At 36.5% G+C, this 17,034-nt stretch overlaps 1 pseudogene; it reads left to right on the top strand.

Annotated features, from left to right (window-relative positions):
* Positions 1-15,037: 15,037 nt before the first annotated feature.
* On the top strand, positions 15,038-16,176 carry LOC143410911 (NADH dehydrogenase [ubiquinone] 1 alpha subcomplex subunit 9, mitochondrial pseudogene; annotated as a pseudogene).
* Positions 16,177-17,034: the final 858 nt, after the last annotated feature.

The raw sequence follows: 17,034 nt of genomic DNA, 5'->3' as shown, positions 1-17,034 counted from the left end.
AGGACTGTTTGGTGTACCCTGCATCCAGGTTTTTGAAAGTCTGGTTTAAATTGGTTTTTATGAGGTTTTTAAATTGGTTTTTAGAACAAGATGAGACTAATGTCTAGGCATACGTGGAGTCCATTGTGCCAACAATCTTCTAATTTCAACATTTCCTCGTGGGTGCATTGATTTTTAACCCCCATAATAAAGGGTTGAAATGCATAATAACAATGGTGGGTATTTTATGTAATCTCATGCTTAGGATAGGAGGTAGCTGCCCTCTTATGCACTAGAATTAATAGACTTTGGGTTCAAAACAGGCACAAGTAATTCTTTTCATCAGGTATTTGCTTTGATTTTTCTAACCTCAAAGTTTATTGTAGGTTTACTTACCCATACCAGTCTGAAAATTTTAGAATTCAAGCAGATCTGCTGCAGCTTCCAATTTCCTTTGATTTTTAGAAAGTGTGGTTACCTCAATATCTTTCTCCAGTTTTTACTTTTCCTACCTCTGTTAAAGATGTCTCTTCACTCTTTATTTTTCCTTTAATAAATCGAAACTATTTCACTTTAAATGCTTTAGGGTTACATTTGGAACTGATATTTATTTCCTTGTTCTGAGCACTTTCTCAGATAGTCATCCTTTGTTTGTGTTGTTATGAGTGTGGGTTAAGCTTCACACATCCCAGAAGGAAAGCAAACCATCGCGGATGAGGGTGATCAGGAATCGATACCTTGATGTCCAAGAATCTATCAGAACCTCCCCTAAAATCAGATTGAGGAAAGTTGGAGAGGATATGAACGTTTTTGAATACCTTAAGAGAGCTAAACCAGAAGGGAAGAAGGGAAAGTGATTTGAGGAAAGAAAGATAAACATCATTTTGTTCACATTTCCTTAGAATATTTTTTTTTCTTTTGAGTTTTTTAATAATTTTCAAAAACTCAAGAGAAAATATCTAGAGCAGATGTTTTGGTTTTACGGTATGTGGAAATATTTTCCCAGAGTAAGCTCTCCATATAAAAACAAGGCTGAATGCAGAGTTTAAAGTTCAAAGCCCTTAGAAAATCTTGTTGATCTTCCCTCTGTAAGTAGAGAACCAACATGTTCAAGAGTATTTAGCAGAGGGGGCTGGGATTGTGGTTCATCGGTAGAGTGCTCACCTAGCACATGAGATGACTTAGGTTCGATCCTCAACACCAAATAAATAAATTATACACACACACACACACACACACACACACACACACATACACATAAGGGTATTTTTAAAAAGAATATTTAGTAGTGTGTGCTTCAAACACTAGTAGGAGTTATGTGAGCGTGCAGAAAGGATGACTGACTTAAAACTGTTAAGAAAAGAAAGCAGATTTCAAAGATAGGAAGGAAAATTAAAGTTTAATTTTCAAACATTTTGTGAAAGTTAATTTTCCTTGCCTTTGTCTCAGTGTGCAGGATCTCGAGGAGAGGGAAGATTTATGGGCATCTTCTTTTAATTAGCAGCCTGGAGGTAAATGTTCTGTGGAAAGTTGAGTGTATGGTCTCACGTCGGAAGGCTGTCGGGGTAACACATTGCGGAATAAGCCACATATGTTTATTATTAATGCTGTACGTTATGTTTCAGTTGCTTTTCTTTAAAAAAAAATGCTTAACTGTGGCCAGATGTGGGTTAAACATCAGATTAATAAAACTCAAATTTCATGGTTTCTATCTTACACAGGTTCTTCCCAAGGCTCCAAAAGGGGACCAAGCAACAGCATGTGGTGTATGTTTTTGTGAGGTTTGTTCAGGAATATACCCTTACTCTAATCTTCAAGATTAATTTATCTCTAACACAACTGGCTTTCCTTTACATTGTGTGTGTGTGTGTGTGTGTGTGTGTATACCAGCTGATATAATCTGAGCATTCCCAGAATCTGCTTAATAGGAAATTGAGTTGGAGGCCATATTTATTTTGCATTCAGTGGGATATACGTTAGTTATATGACATGCAATCACTTACGTGTATAAAGTATTGCAAAACAATTGCTGCTGGTATGGGAATGGCTCCAGAAATACTCCTGTTGCCTGATGTGAAGATTCACTATGCCATGATGAGGGTCAGAGCTGGTATCAGAGTTTGGATATAGTCCTCAGAACTCAATAATGGCAGGATGTAAGCAGTGGAAGAAAAGCAAGGTTCAAATTTTATGAAGCCAAAAGCTGGTCTCTGGAAATTCCTCCCAAATACTACACATATAAAATTGTAAGTAGATTTGTTTCTTGTGCTATCTATGCCAAACGGACATTTTCTTGTCATAAATGCACGGGATCATGCAGCTCATATACTTAAAACTGTCTCTGGCAAATTCATGAACAGGACATAAAAGAGAACTTATCAGAATGCTGGTGTTCATAGGAGGCAGACCTGCAACATAAATACAAAACAGAGCCTGAGTGCATGGGAATTTGCATGCTTTATGAATATATAACATCAATACTTTTTAAAACTCCTTTTAGTTGTTCATATTAAAAGAAAGACTGAATTATTTGTCTAGAGTCTACTTAGAAGATTTTTAAAAGTAGTTGTTTTATAAAAGATGATTTATTAAAGAGTATGACCAAACATTGTAAAAAATAAAGTATTATGACAGCCTAGTATCAAGAAGTTAATGAGTAAAATCATTGTGATATTTTCTACATTTTGTGGTATTCCTGGTGTCTGGTACCTTTATAAAACTTTGCAATGAAAGATGGTTATAAATATGCATTTTTATAGATAAATCTTATTTATAATTTTATATTTAGACAGACTCCAACTAAATAAGCTTCAGACTCCACTATACCTGGTTCTGCCTCAGGAAGCCACTTCCTGAGGTCTCTGGAAATGGAACAGTGACAGGGTGGCATTCTTCTCCTTCCTGGAGGGCAAGAGCAGATAGGCTGCACCAGGAATGTTGGAATGGTTAACTTCAGAAAAAAAAATCTGATAATATGATTTATCCTATTCATTGATTAAAGGAGAAAAAAAATCATGATCATCTCAATAAATCCAAAGAGCATTCAATAAAATTTAATACCAGAAAAGAAAAATCCATAACAAACTGATATGGAAGGGATTTCCTTTAACCTGAAAAATGCTACTGACCAAGAGTATGGCAGTTATTAGACTTAATGTGAACTATTATAATCAATCATTTTAGGATTTGAAACAAAATGTAAAATTCAAATAGTTCAAACAGAAGTCAAAAGACAGGAAAAAGCAATTAGAAGTTAAATAAAAGGTGGGCATATAGCTCAGTGGTAGAGAACTTGCCTAGCATGTGAGAGGCCATGGGTTCACCAGTACCACAAAAGCATAAAGAAAGAATTGGAAAGGAAAAAAACGTTTTCATAATCCATAGACTATATGATTGTCCTCATTGACTATTGAATACAATCTATAGGAAAATGCTATAAATAATACATAGATTATTGCACTGAATATATAAAAATTAATTATATAACTAGGCACTAGAAACAGTCTCTAGGAAAATATAGTAATTGTTTTTAAAGATACTATTCCTATTAGCAATAGAACCTACCATGTAGCCAGACATAAATCTATCAAAAAAAAAAAGTCAAGATACCTATGGAGAAAATGAATATCTTTATTGAAGGACATTAAAAAACCCTAAATAAATGGAGAGAGATACTTTTGGTCATGGATGGGAAGAATCAATTTCATAAAGGTGTAAATTCTCTCTAAATTAATCTATAAATTTAATGAATTCCTACCATAATCCCATCACAGTTTTTTATAGACTGTGACAAGCTGGCTTGAAAATGCATATGGAAAAAGGAATAGCCAAGAATATTTAATTTCAAAGAAGAATAAGGAAGACAAATTTTCCTTATCAGATAACAAGAATTACAAAGTTATAGTAATTACGATAATAAGCATTCAGAGGTGGATAAATCAACCTTTTGAGCATCCTAGAGTTTGCACTGTGACCCTCACAAACTTGAGGACTTTATGTCTGGCAAGGAGAGCACGTTATGGGTTTGCAGGAAGCTCAGCTGTATAGTCAGTAATGTTGAGGCAGGATTTATATAGAAACTAAAAAAAATATATGTATGAAGTTTATATTGGCAGTTCTCAATTGGATTGGTTTTAGCCACCCAGGAACACTTGGAAGATTTTGGAGTCACTTTTGGTCGTGAAAATGGCAAGAGAAGATATTAACTGGTATCCTGAGGGTAGGAGACCAAGGATGCTGCTGAACATTCGGCAGAGCACAAGATAGATTCCCACGCACCCTCAGTGAAGAATCATCCACCCCAAAATGTCATCACGGAGAACACAGCTCTAGCGGGAACAACCTCCAAGGTACCACGAGGCCATCTCCCTCACCCTTGACATCTGTTCAGGTGTTACCTTCTCCATAAGACTGACCCAAACCCTCGTGTTTAAAATTCTCAATTGTTTTTCTCTTTCCATGGCAATCCCATTCCCTCCTGCTCTCCTCTCTTCTTTCTTCATTCCACGGATCACCTTCTCACTTACAACAAAATTGCTTCTTTATTATCCCTATTGCTTATTGCCAGTCTGCCGGGAGGCTTGGTTTTGTTCATCGATAGAACTCGCACCTAGAATGGTGCTCAGCCCACAGAAGGTGACCAATGAGAATTTACTGAATGAATAAACAATCACGAGTCCTCATCAGTGCGTAGCCTACCAGGATCACTCAAAAACTGTCCTTTGATAGTGACATTTTGAGGAGAAATATGGCGTTACCCAATACATTTGAAGATGTATATACCATGGAAGTCATTCTCAGGTGGTAGTTTGAAACATCACACAACAGCCTTCACCCAATGCCAAATCATAGGAGCCAATAAGGACAGCACCAAGAAAGAAAATCTCCAAGTTATACGCAAGGAATAATGTAATGGTCTGAATGTGAGGTATTCCTGAGAAGCTCTCGTGGGAGAGAATGTAAGAAGGCTTAGAGGAGAAATGATTGGGTTATAAGAGTTTTAACCCAAGCAGTGAATTAATCCCCTAATAGGATTAACAGAGTGGTAACTGAGGACAGATAGGGTGTGGCTGGAGGAGATGGGTTCCTGGGAGCATGCTTTGGAGGGGTACATATTTTAGATTCTGGATATTGGATATTCTTTTTCTGTTGTCTGATCATCACATGAGCTGCTTCCCTCCACCACACTCTTCCTCCATGTTGTTCTGCCTTATCTCAATCCCTGAGGAATGGAGCTGGCTATCTATGGACTGAGACATCTGAAACCATGAGCCCCTGGTAAACTTTTTCTCTTATAAAATTGTTCATGTCCAGTTTTCATAGTCATAGCAGCAAAAAATTTGATTAACACAAACAACTCCAATGGCATGTAACTGAGAGAAGCAGAAAATTTAGACCAGAAGAGAAGAGTGGCCGAGCAGGGCTTCTCACTCTGACCACTTCCCAGTCTGTACACCTTGATCTTTCTCTTTTTATGTCTATTTTTTCAGATTACACTGATTCATATCTGTACATTTTTTATTTTAATTTAAAAATCAAGTTCAGAAATCTGTTATGACCCATGATTATAAATGTGGACAAAACTCACAGGAAGCACACACATGTACATGTGTGTATTTGTTTGTAAATGTCTATCTCTATATTTATACCTGATGCTCAACCCCAAACTTATTGAAGTAGATTTTCTTGGTACAATGCTCAAGAATCTATGAGTATCACTTTTGCTTTTCTGTTTGTTTTGTGTTTCAGCTGATTCACATGATCAGCCAAGTTTTACAGCTATTCATCTAGTAGATTTCAAACATAATACCAAGAATCCCTGGGTATCTGAGTTTCTGCAGAAATATCTTATGAGCCATTTCTTGGGCAGTTTGGGAAAGTAGATGGTTTTATCTCCTATATATTTCATATGTATTTATAGATTTTGTGTGAGGTATTATTTGGAACAGAAAGTACTATTTCTTTAAGAAAAAAGTAAGCCATCCATCTAGAGAAATCTGGTGGACTGAGTGACCTTTAAAGTGTGTGGTAGATGTTGTCATGTGCAACCTACATTTTCAGGAATGAGGACATTTTTCTCCCAGTTGTAGAGAGTGTTATCAGAAGATGACCCTCAGGTGCCATCCATCTTGGGGGATTGCCACAGCTAAAGTAACTGCCTGGTCCAAGGTCAGCCTCCTCCCAGATAAAGCCTACATCCAATGACTGATAGATCCAGGTTGTAAAAGTGTTGATATTCTTGCCTCAACTTAGGGCAACTTGGAATAGCTGCCCCAGTCTCCAGAACCCTTGGGGCTGGCTGGGCCCTTCATGAAGATAGCATCACAGCTGCCTCCAGCTAATGGATCTGCTCCCTCCTGTTCCCTCATGTTAAATCCACAGAGCACTCCTTAATAAACATCCTGATCACTAACTGCATCTCAGAATCTGTTTGGGAGCAACCCTTCCTGCAATACTAAGTGAACACAGAACACACATTGCACGACGCACAATACTGTATCATTGCCCAAGTGGGTGAGCCGAGCAAACGACTGACAAACGGATAAAAGAAGGAAAAATGCACCACACTCTGGAATCAGACGGTTCTGTGTGCACACCGGATGGAAACTAATGGTCTGCAAGTTGTGAGTGAGCTAGCAAAACAGGAAGCTGAAAGGCACACTGGCAGGGTGTTAAGTGGATATACATATGCAGCACCAGCTCCAGGGAGCTCATGCCTCTGCTGTCACCTGTTTAATCAGACACTATTTGGGCTCTTCATTTGTGACAAAAGTTGGGGTGGGGGGTACACAACACCAGGCAATTATTAAAGTGATAAATCAACCTGTTGAGAAAGAAAAATCGAAGAATTTGTGGTAAAAATAATACCCCCACCTCTGAAATCTGTGGAAAGAATGATATGAACTGCACCTTCCTCCTAATTTATGAAGATCTACTGTACATGAAATTCGTGTATTTATTTTGGAAAAAAACAAGGGTGAAATAAATAGCTTAAAATGCATGCATACTGATATCAGAGGAAGATACATGCTCAAGTTTTAGAGGTCATGTACTAGTGGCAAGATTCCAATGGTGTGGCAGAGCACCCCTTAAGTAAGTGGTGAGCACCCTTCTAGGGAAGGACACAAATGTCCCCTCCCAGTTCCTCTGCATTCTACCCATCATTTGAGGTTTTGTGCTCACTGAAATCTTGGCACTTTTTTTTTTTTTTGGCAGATTTATAGATTTTGCTGCTGATTTACTCTTAAATAAATTCTTGTCCAGAAAAATGTCAGTTAATGTCATAAGGAAATGTTCAGATGAAGAACCACTGGGAGAGGTGAAAAGATCACTGTCAACAAGGTGAGGAGGCACAAAGAAGTGTTTGACATGCTGCCAAGACAAGAGGATGTGCTAAATCTGGAAAAACTGATGACGGAGACGATGACTTCCATTGTATGACAGAATAGAAGTTCAAAGAACTTATCATTTTAGGATGTGGCTCAATTGTTCATTGTCCCTTGTTTAGGTCTGATTGTTTTGAGAATACAGATTGACATGTATTCATTGTCTGCAAGCCTGGGTATTTATTGTTCTAATAATTATACATGGAAAATATTCCAAAACAAGCCGAAACAAACTTTAACATGATTTTTTAAATCATTTATAGCATCGATGCTACATTTTAAATTTAACTTCTTTTGGAACTATCTATCTATATTTGATTGTTATCTTAATTTTTTTATAAGTCCAACCAAGAGGTCAGTAAAAAAACAAACATGATACTGTAAGGAATCTGTTTAATTTTCTGGAATTCAGTACGTTAGCTAATGATCCAAACTTTCTCCAATGCCTAAATGTAACTCCATACCACTGATTGAACAATACTGCTTTGAGTTTTAAAATATAATCAAAATACTTAGACTTACTCCAAACTTGAATAATGACTAGAGATAAAGTGAGAAATGTTCTTCTCTCTTCAATAACTCTTCATTATAATGGGCTATTTAATAAAATAGAGTATGAATTATTTAACTGCCCACCATAAGAAATGTAAAAGACCTGTGAATTGGTAGGAAAATTGAGAAACACAATTAAAACTGTAAAATAAAATCTCCACCTCACCCAGATGAGGAATGGAGAAATAAGACACATTGTCTAAGAATTTAATTAGATTAGACTAATTTTAAAGCTTAGATTCATAAAAGGAGCCAAAACTAAGTCTGTGGGAAGAGACTAGAAAGAGCTAGCTTGCTGTATATAAGAATACAGAAGGTATTTGTCTTTATATCTGAGAAGAAAGGGGCAGAGGAGAAAAGATGAGAAAGAGAGAAAATGAAAGAAGAGACAGGAGAGAGAGAGAGAGAGAGAGAGAGAGAGAGAGAGAGAGAGAGAGAGAGAGAGAAAAGCTAAACCAATGGCAAGAGGCAGCATCAGGATTTGTAGGAATGGCGATAGCACTAGAAACTGCCAAGGGTCTGATAATTAAAATACTAGTGTGGTTGGTCTCCTTATTCCCAAACTTTAGGAAAAGCAGCCCACACCCGCACATGCCTCTGGGAATAGTGTGTGTGTTGTGAAGGAAAGGACTAAATTCTATATGTGGACCTATGTGAGGGCAGGGAAGACTCATGCATGGAATAGTGAACTGAGGCAGGAACTCAAATCAAGGTGAAGTTGAGGAAAGAATTCCTCTGGGAATTTGCAGACTCTATGGAAAGATCCTTGGCCTTTGCACAAATCATGGAATTGGTGGGGAGGTTCCTTACTCTTACTATATTGTAGAGTAATACCAGCTGACATTTGGGAATCCTATCTAAGCATCTGCTGGTGCATTTTATTATTTAAAATTCAACAATACCAGTTTCTGCTAAATATAACTTTGGTATTTCTAAGGACTTCATTTAACTTCAGTAGGTGGCTTCTCTTAAGGTCAAAAATGTTCTGAGTTATGCTGATTCAGACTTCTTTTAGAACCAGTGAGGACAATCTCCCTGTGTCCAGCCCCTCCCCTGCATGGAGATGTGGACTGAGGGAAGCCAGATCTTCAGCTTTCCACCCCACCTTGAAACCCCAAGTCCTGCCACCGTTCCCATCAGCCCCACAAGCAAGTTGTGCTCTGATGCTCTACCAATCTCCCTATCACGACACAGGTGTTTAAAGGACAGCAGGTGTCGTCACCAACTCAATGAGATTCTCCCAACATTCCTGTCTAACCTAGAATGAATCCCTGTTGGAGATGATCGGGTCGCAGAGTCCTGTATTCCTCCAAGTTGCTTCCTCTACTTGGAGTATTCATTATTTAATGAATATATTTAACTGTTCTCTGAAAATCCTCTTTAACTTTTAGCGATTTTTGTCATCTTACTTTCTGTTGAGATACACTGGCTCTGTTCCTCCTCTCACTGAAAAGCAGTTGCCTTTGTAAGAAACTTCCCAGAAATGGGGTTTATTATTGTTTCTCCCATTCCCAAGTTATAAAATAAAAGCTCATTTCAAGACTTAAACATAAATATAAATTGAGGAATTGAAAATAACCATATACAAATAAAACATCTGTAATTATGTGTTGTTCGAAAACGATCTTTTCAGAGTATAAAGAGTGTTAATAGTCACTTGAGGGGAATAGAGTGTCCCATAAAACTTATGACATGTGGTCACCTACCCTACTTTCAACTGGTACAAAACATTTCAGAACTCATTTTATGAATATATACTTTAGATTACTTTCCTATTTAGAAAAATGGTATCATATTTTCTAAATTTTCTCTTTTTGCATAACATGATGTTTGTGTCAGTACAAAGCAGCATAATCATTTTGATAATGTTGACTTGAACTTGATAAGTGCTATAAAAATGTTATCTTTATTAACTATTGGAATTACCCTTATATTATACTGTTAGACTAATAAATAAAAAATAATTTTTAAATCCTTATTTTTTAGGATATCACAACAGGCTGTATCCCTTATCTAAAATGCTTAACAGAAGTATTTCTGATTTTGTATTTTGTTCAGGTTCTGGATTATGTGCAAATACATAATGAGACATCTTGGGGATGGGGCCCAAGTCTAAATACATAATTCATTTATGTTTCATATGCAACTCATAAACAGCCTGAAGGTAACTTTATACAATATTTTTTGTGCACCCTCATTTTGACTTAACCTGTCAGATGGGTCAGGTGTGGAATTTTCCACTTGTGGCATGATGTTGATGCTCAGAAAGTTTCAATTTTGGAATATTTTGGGTTTCAAATTTCTGGAATCTGATTTTGAGAATAATAAGCAATCCTGCAATAAGTATTTTTTATACCTGCAAGTGTTTGCCCATCCTTAATATAATTTCTAGAAGAGAAGTTTGGGGATTAAAGGCATGTAGTTTTACATTTGGCAACATAGTCACATATTGCTTTCTTTAAGATATCAATATCCATTCCCAATTGAAATGAATGGGATGCCAATTTCCCTATAATCTTGATAAAAAATGTTATAAGTCTTTTCAAACTTTATCAATTTAATGATCAGAAATAGACTGATATTTTAATTTTACTGGATGAGGCTAATTACCCCTGGAACTAGGAATAGGAAAGAGAGGATTAGGGGTACAAAACAGAAGCTGTATAAGAAAGCCTATGAAGACTACAAAATTTTAGAAAATTTTTAGACATTAAATATAGAATCTACTCCATTTTATTTTCTGCTCTTATTGTGGCTCTTGGAAAAATATACTTTGTCTGCATAATTGAAAAACACTTGTGACTATTTCTTCTAGTACTTATATTTCCAATTTGTCAGAAATTTATTTGGGTGGAAGGTTAAAGCAAAACTCTAATTTTAACTTATTTAAATAATTAGCTGTTTTTTCCAATGTTTGTTACCGTACTAATCTGACACTTCACTATTTTATTTACCATATCTCCAAAATATGCTTCAAGCTGTTACTAAACTTTTTATTCTCTTCCAGTGATCTGCTACTGTATTCTGGTACAACTTTCATGATATATTAATGCTGTAGTTTTAGAACATATTTTAACACTTTGAAGACTAAGCCCCCCCCCCCCGCCTTCTTACATTTTATTTTATTGTGTTGTGATTTTCACTTGTTCTTTGGCTTAATATTTTGGGACGTTTTGTGTATTCTATAGGAAGTAAGGAAAAAATTAAACTCATTGAGATTATAAGTAGTATTGCTTTTGTAGATACATTGGAAAAGATTGACCTATTTAAAACATGGAACATTTTCTTTCAATTGCATACATGTCTAGTCACATATTTAAATCTTGTTTTGTTTTCCTCAGCTTGGTGGTAAGGAAGAATCTAGATTGATAGATTGGAAACTAGAGAAGAGGTACTTCTACAGAAACTAGAAAAAACTTTAGACACTCTATTCATTTGTTTATTAACAAGTGGTTCTCAAATTTCTGCCTAGGAACTGGCATTTTAATTGTGTGTGTGTGTGTGTGTGTGTGTGTGTGAGATGACACAGTATTTAACAAGTTTTTCTATAAACTAGTACTTCAAGAGGAGAACAATCTTGCAAAATATAGTCAGTATCAAAGGCAATATTTGAGGAAGATAAGATTTTGAGTTCCTCTGACTTCTCACTTAAGATTTAAGTATTATTAGTATAAGTAGTTCAATGAGAAATAGTTTTTTTCCCAGATACATCCTAGCTTCATTCTAAGTACAAGCTTAGATGAAATTCTGTCTATTAAAAGAATAATGGGAAGATAGAAAGATCAATTTAAAAGATGCAGGTGGAAATTTAGAGTCAGCTGTTTTAAAATTTATGAACAGGAACAGTAATTTAACTTGTGATGGGGACAATTTTATTCCCATTTCCATGAATGCTAATGTTCACATTTTAGTTATTAAAATTAATCTGACTCAATTATGTTATGTGGGCTTGTGTTCAGTTGTACTGATTGATAACAGCAACAAGCCTTAAGTATGGTTTTGTGATCTGTGACACTATATGGCTATTAACACCACATAGGAAAGGGTTGACAGAGTGTCCTTCTGACCCAAGATGCAAAATCCATTAGGAATCAATGTTAAATGATCTTCTAAAGATAGTGTCATTCATTTACTCGACAAATATTTATTGAGTCTATTCACAGAACCATGCTTATAAAAGGGAAACTATTATCTACTGAGGACTTTAACATATGCCAAGAACAGTTGGGCTTTTGCTCAACTTTACTTAAAATCCTCATAGTACCTTGTAATAATAGGAATTATTATTATTATTATTATTATTATTATTATTATTATTACAGCTTGCAGATAAAAAGTATAAGTCTATCAAGGTTAATTTGCTCAAAGTCAAACCATGGGTCTGCAGTGATTGTATAATTTTATCTGCATTTCTCTAATCTGAAATATCAATTCTTTTTATGGCACCATGTTCTTAGTCATTAGAGACATTCCAAGAAGCATAAGGCGTTGTTTGTTCCTATGGTGAAAAACCCACACATTGGGCTGGGCATATAGCTCAGTGATCAAGCACTTGCCTAGCATGCTGGAGACCCTGGCTTCAATCCCCAAATACAAAGGAGGGAAAAGAAGCCTACAGTCTAATCAAAAGACAAGATATACAAATGGTAACTCATTTTACAATGGTGTTAAGACTCTACAATTAACAGTGTTTTGCAAAAGGTGAAGAGAATACAATTCAGAAATAAATTCAATTTATATCCCTTACATTGAGAAGTTTACAAATGATATTCCTTTTTCTTTTATGGAAAAATAAAATTATTTGTGTTTTTAAAATTGACTTAACAAAATGTCATCTTCTTTATAACTCTTAGTAATAAATTGAAACATAAGGTTTTCCCCAAAATTCACCACTTTCTAATGCTTAGAAATTTAACTTAAAACATTGTAACTGGAAACCTAATTGGTGAGTTTTCTGGTTCTCCTTTATGTATGTTTGAACATATGCAAGACCACGAAATGCATTTTTTTCTTGGTTTAAAATGGCCAAAGTTATTTTTCATATGTCACTTTGGAATTAATAGCATTAATAATTTTGCCCAAATGGAAAATCCTGATTTACAATTTTCTGTCTCAGTGAATGGCATTCCAAAAAAGGTATACACACTTCATGAACTTGCTCTCAACTTACATTTCAACTCCACTGGGAGCTGGTACTGCAGTGGGAATAAGAGACTTCTCCTTTGATTGTTTTGAGATAGATTGAGCTGCAGCTATATACTCTCTGGCAGTTTTTTTTTTCTTTGCTTAAATAAAATCATTTTCAGAGCTTACCTTGGTCCCAGAGATGGGAAAAATCTATTAATCTTGGGGGAAAAGAGGAGATTGTGCCATATTTTAAGTGATGATATATTCCTTAAGGAGATATTTTAAGAGGCTACTTTAATGCAGTGATGTCTTGGGATGAGAGCTACTTGACCCTGGGATTAAATAGTTAGACCATCCTCAAGTCCACGTGGGCCTCACTTTGGAGTTTCCAGGACTCTTGCCTTCACAGGTCTGCTCAGAGGCCTAGTGCTAGTCCTGTCTTGATAACCCTCAGGAGGCAGAGCAGTCGATTGGAATGTTGAAAAATAAATCCACTCAAGAAAACTGAATGTTCAGAAATATTGGGGTAGAATACAATGTGGGTTCCCTTACAGTAGTAAGAAGCCCTAACTCCCAGAGACATTCTGAGCCCACTGGTCTTCTCTTCATAGCTTTGAAGAGACAGAGAGTGACCTGATAACATCAGAATTTCTACTCTGAATCCACCAGTTTTACAAACTGCTTGTTAGCGGAAAGCAAATGATGTATTAATTTGAACAAACCCTAAATGGAGATTTTCGTGTTGCATTTTCAATGCCACATTAATTTTTGTTGGAAAATGATTTGATGGCTATGTTGAATATCAGGAATAGTCAGAGAGCCTTCCTGCAGAAATTATAACAATGTCAGGCATTATGAAAGGTGTACAATTTAAAATAAAATCATCAGAGTAGAAAAAGAAGTGAGCCGTGGAATAATTTATTGACATATTCATGCATTCACTTGTTTATTTACTTTGGATAGTTTGACTATACACACAGAGGGTAAAGATAAAAGTGAGATCAAAAAAAAAGTATAAGGATTATACTACTTTATACTATTTGAGTAAGACACTGGTGTTTGGGTTTCTCAAACGAAACAGGGCTTTCAATAAGAACTTACACAGGTTGTATTATCTGATAAGAGAAAATGTTTTGGTTCCTAAGGAGAGAAAGTTATTCTGGGCACTGAAGACTGAAAATACATTATCTTACGAGTAATTTTTTTTCCTTGAATAGAATATTATCAAGATGTGACAGGAAAGAGCACAGACTTCAGAACACACGTCCTGTGTTAAAAGACTCCAATCTTACTTCAGGACTCAGTTTTCATTTCTACGAAATCACAAAAATACCATCTTCTATCTCACAGGACTTTTGAAAGATTAATTGGAGATTAAATATTATGCAAAACAGAAGAAAAATTTAAAAATATGAAATATTATAAATTTAAAGAATTTAGAGATGATTTGGCCCAAATAAACACTATGCTATGATCAGGATGGTGACAGGTGTTACAGGAGGGTTTATGATGAGAACCAGCAGATTCCCACCAAAACTCCCCCCCCCAGCCCCTGCCAGTCCAGTTCCCAGAGGTCCACATTTTAACCATGTCCATATTTAGTTGTCCTGGGTAGTCATTTTACAGTACTAAATAATATACTATCTGATTTATCAATTTTTTGTACTATCCCCCCATCTTCTCATCCCCCACTCCTGTGTCACTCCTCATTATTCCACTGAGCAGCTCTGCAGCCTCATGGACTACACCTCCAAACATCCATCTGCTAGCCAAGCAGCATCCCTGGCCTCTTAGGCTAAAGATAATAAATCGTACTGAGAAACTTGTCTTTAGGGAGTACACAAAAGCTGGAAGATAGAGGTTGCCCAGCAACTATTTATGTTGGCCTCATATAAATAGTAATGGCATAGCACCAAGTCAAATTTGAAATATCAAATTTTCTTGCAGTGTCTACAATACCTAAACTAGTAGTATTACAAATGTTTTGCTTTCAGAAGATGGCGGCCGATGTTCACTCCCAGATTGTACGGGCCTTGTCAGGGTCACCTTTTACCATTTCTTTCTGCAGTAGCCACTTCTGGGGTTCATGGCCCACCCTGTCACCAGATTCATCATGCTCTCATTCCTCATGGAAAAAGTGGGTGTTCCTCTGTCATTGGAGTCATAGCTACTGTTGTTTTGAGCAACAGGATTCCTTGACCCATATGTTGTCAACCATGTTGAACAGATGGGGTCACGGGTGATCATACCATATAGGTGTGATTCTTATGATATTTCATATCTTTAGCCCATGGATGACATGGGCCAGATTATCTTTCTGGAAAGGAATGGAAGAGACAGAGATTCTATCTGAAGAGCACGGGAACACAGCAATGTGGTCATCAATCTTGTTGGATGAGACTGGGAAACCAGAAACTTTGATTTTTGAGGATATTTTCATGAAGACTCCCCAAGCATTACCTCAAAGTTCTAAGGAAGCTGGAGTTGAAAATTTCATCCATGTTTCCCCTCTGAATGTGGATATTAGAAGCACTTCTAGATATCTGAGAGAGAAGGCTGTTGGAGAGAAGGAAGTGAGAAATGCATTTCCAGAATCTACGATCATAAAACCATCAGACATCTTTGGAAGAGAGGATAGATTCCTCAACCATATTGTAAATATTTGTTGGTTTGCTGGTTGGTACACCTCTTATTTCCTTGGGCAGGAAGACTGAGAAACAACCAATATATGTTGTGGATGTATCCAAAGGAATTATTAATACATTTAAAGACCCAGATGCCAGAGGAAAAACTTTTGCCTTTGTTGGGCCCAGTTGGTACCTCCTCTTTGACCTAGTGTGGTATGCCTTTGCTGTGGCTCATAGACTCTTTCTCCCCTTGCCATGCTTTGCCTATCAATTGATAGCAAGACTCTGAAATAAATGCATTTGAGCCTTGGACAATGAGGGATAAAGTGGGATGGATGCACATCAGAAATATGACTTTGCCTCATCTGCCCTGCTTAGAAGACCTGGGTGTTCAGGCATTTCTGCTGGAACTGACGGCCATTGAGGTGCTACGGCATCACCGCCCTTATCACTAGCTGTCTTCTGAAACTGAGGATATGAAAGCCGCCAAGACTGTCAACATTTAGTGCCCCCTGAAAAGTCTTGATTTCTGGTGTCATTTGGGTTACCTGGCTAGTGAGCCACCTATATTCTTTAGAGGATCCTGTACATAGTGAATAAAATCCTTCTTAATAGATTTTCTTAATGTTTAATAACATCTGAAAGTAAAAAAAAAAAAAAAAAAAAAAAGTTTTGCTTTCTACTGAACTGGCCTAATAGAAGAATTTTGTCAGAAACCAAAAAATAAATGTACTCACTTAAAGATTATTCATTCAAACTAACCATGCCATTGACAGGAATCAATTTTAAGATTATGGAGAAGATGTGTGATATTAATTGAAGAAAAATGCATGTGTTTAAATTGACAAGTTTTCAGATGGGAAGTTTAACTGAATGTTTTCTTGACAGAAACTAGAGAAATAAGGAATCTTAAAAAGAGAGAGAGAGAGGAAGGTTGGGAAAGGGAAAGAAGTTAGAATAAATTTTTTAAACATCATACTATGTGCATATATAAAAATATCACAGGGAATTTCACCTTTATGTATAAGCAGGAAGAACCGATCAAACGGAAAGAAAGAGAGAGGGAGGGAGAGAGGAAGGGAAAGAGGGAGAGAGAGAGGGAGAGAGGGAGAGAGGGAGAGAGAGAAAGAGAAAGGAAAGAAGGAAGGAAGGAAGGAAGGAAGGAAGGAAGGAAGGAAGGAAGGGAGGGAGGAAGTAGAAACAGAAAAATCAGTAGAGCATGGGGGGAAGGAAAAGAGGACATGAACACAAATCAAATTCCATGAATGTATGAAGATGTCGAGGTGAACCCAGCTGCTATAATAACTCTAACACTATTATAAAAGGGAGGGAGGGGATCTTGTGAAAATAAAGGGGAGAACATT

Source organism: Callospermophilus lateralis, chromosome 11 (assembly GCF_048772815.1).
Source record: "Callospermophilus lateralis isolate mCalLat2 chromosome 11, mCalLat2.hap1, whole genome shotgun sequence".
NCBI classification, from domain to species: domain Eukaryota; kingdom Metazoa; phylum Chordata; class Mammalia; order Rodentia; family Sciuridae; genus Callospermophilus; species Callospermophilus lateralis.
Note: the sequence above shows the minus strand (reverse complement) of the source record. Positions and strands in the feature narration are given on the sequence as shown.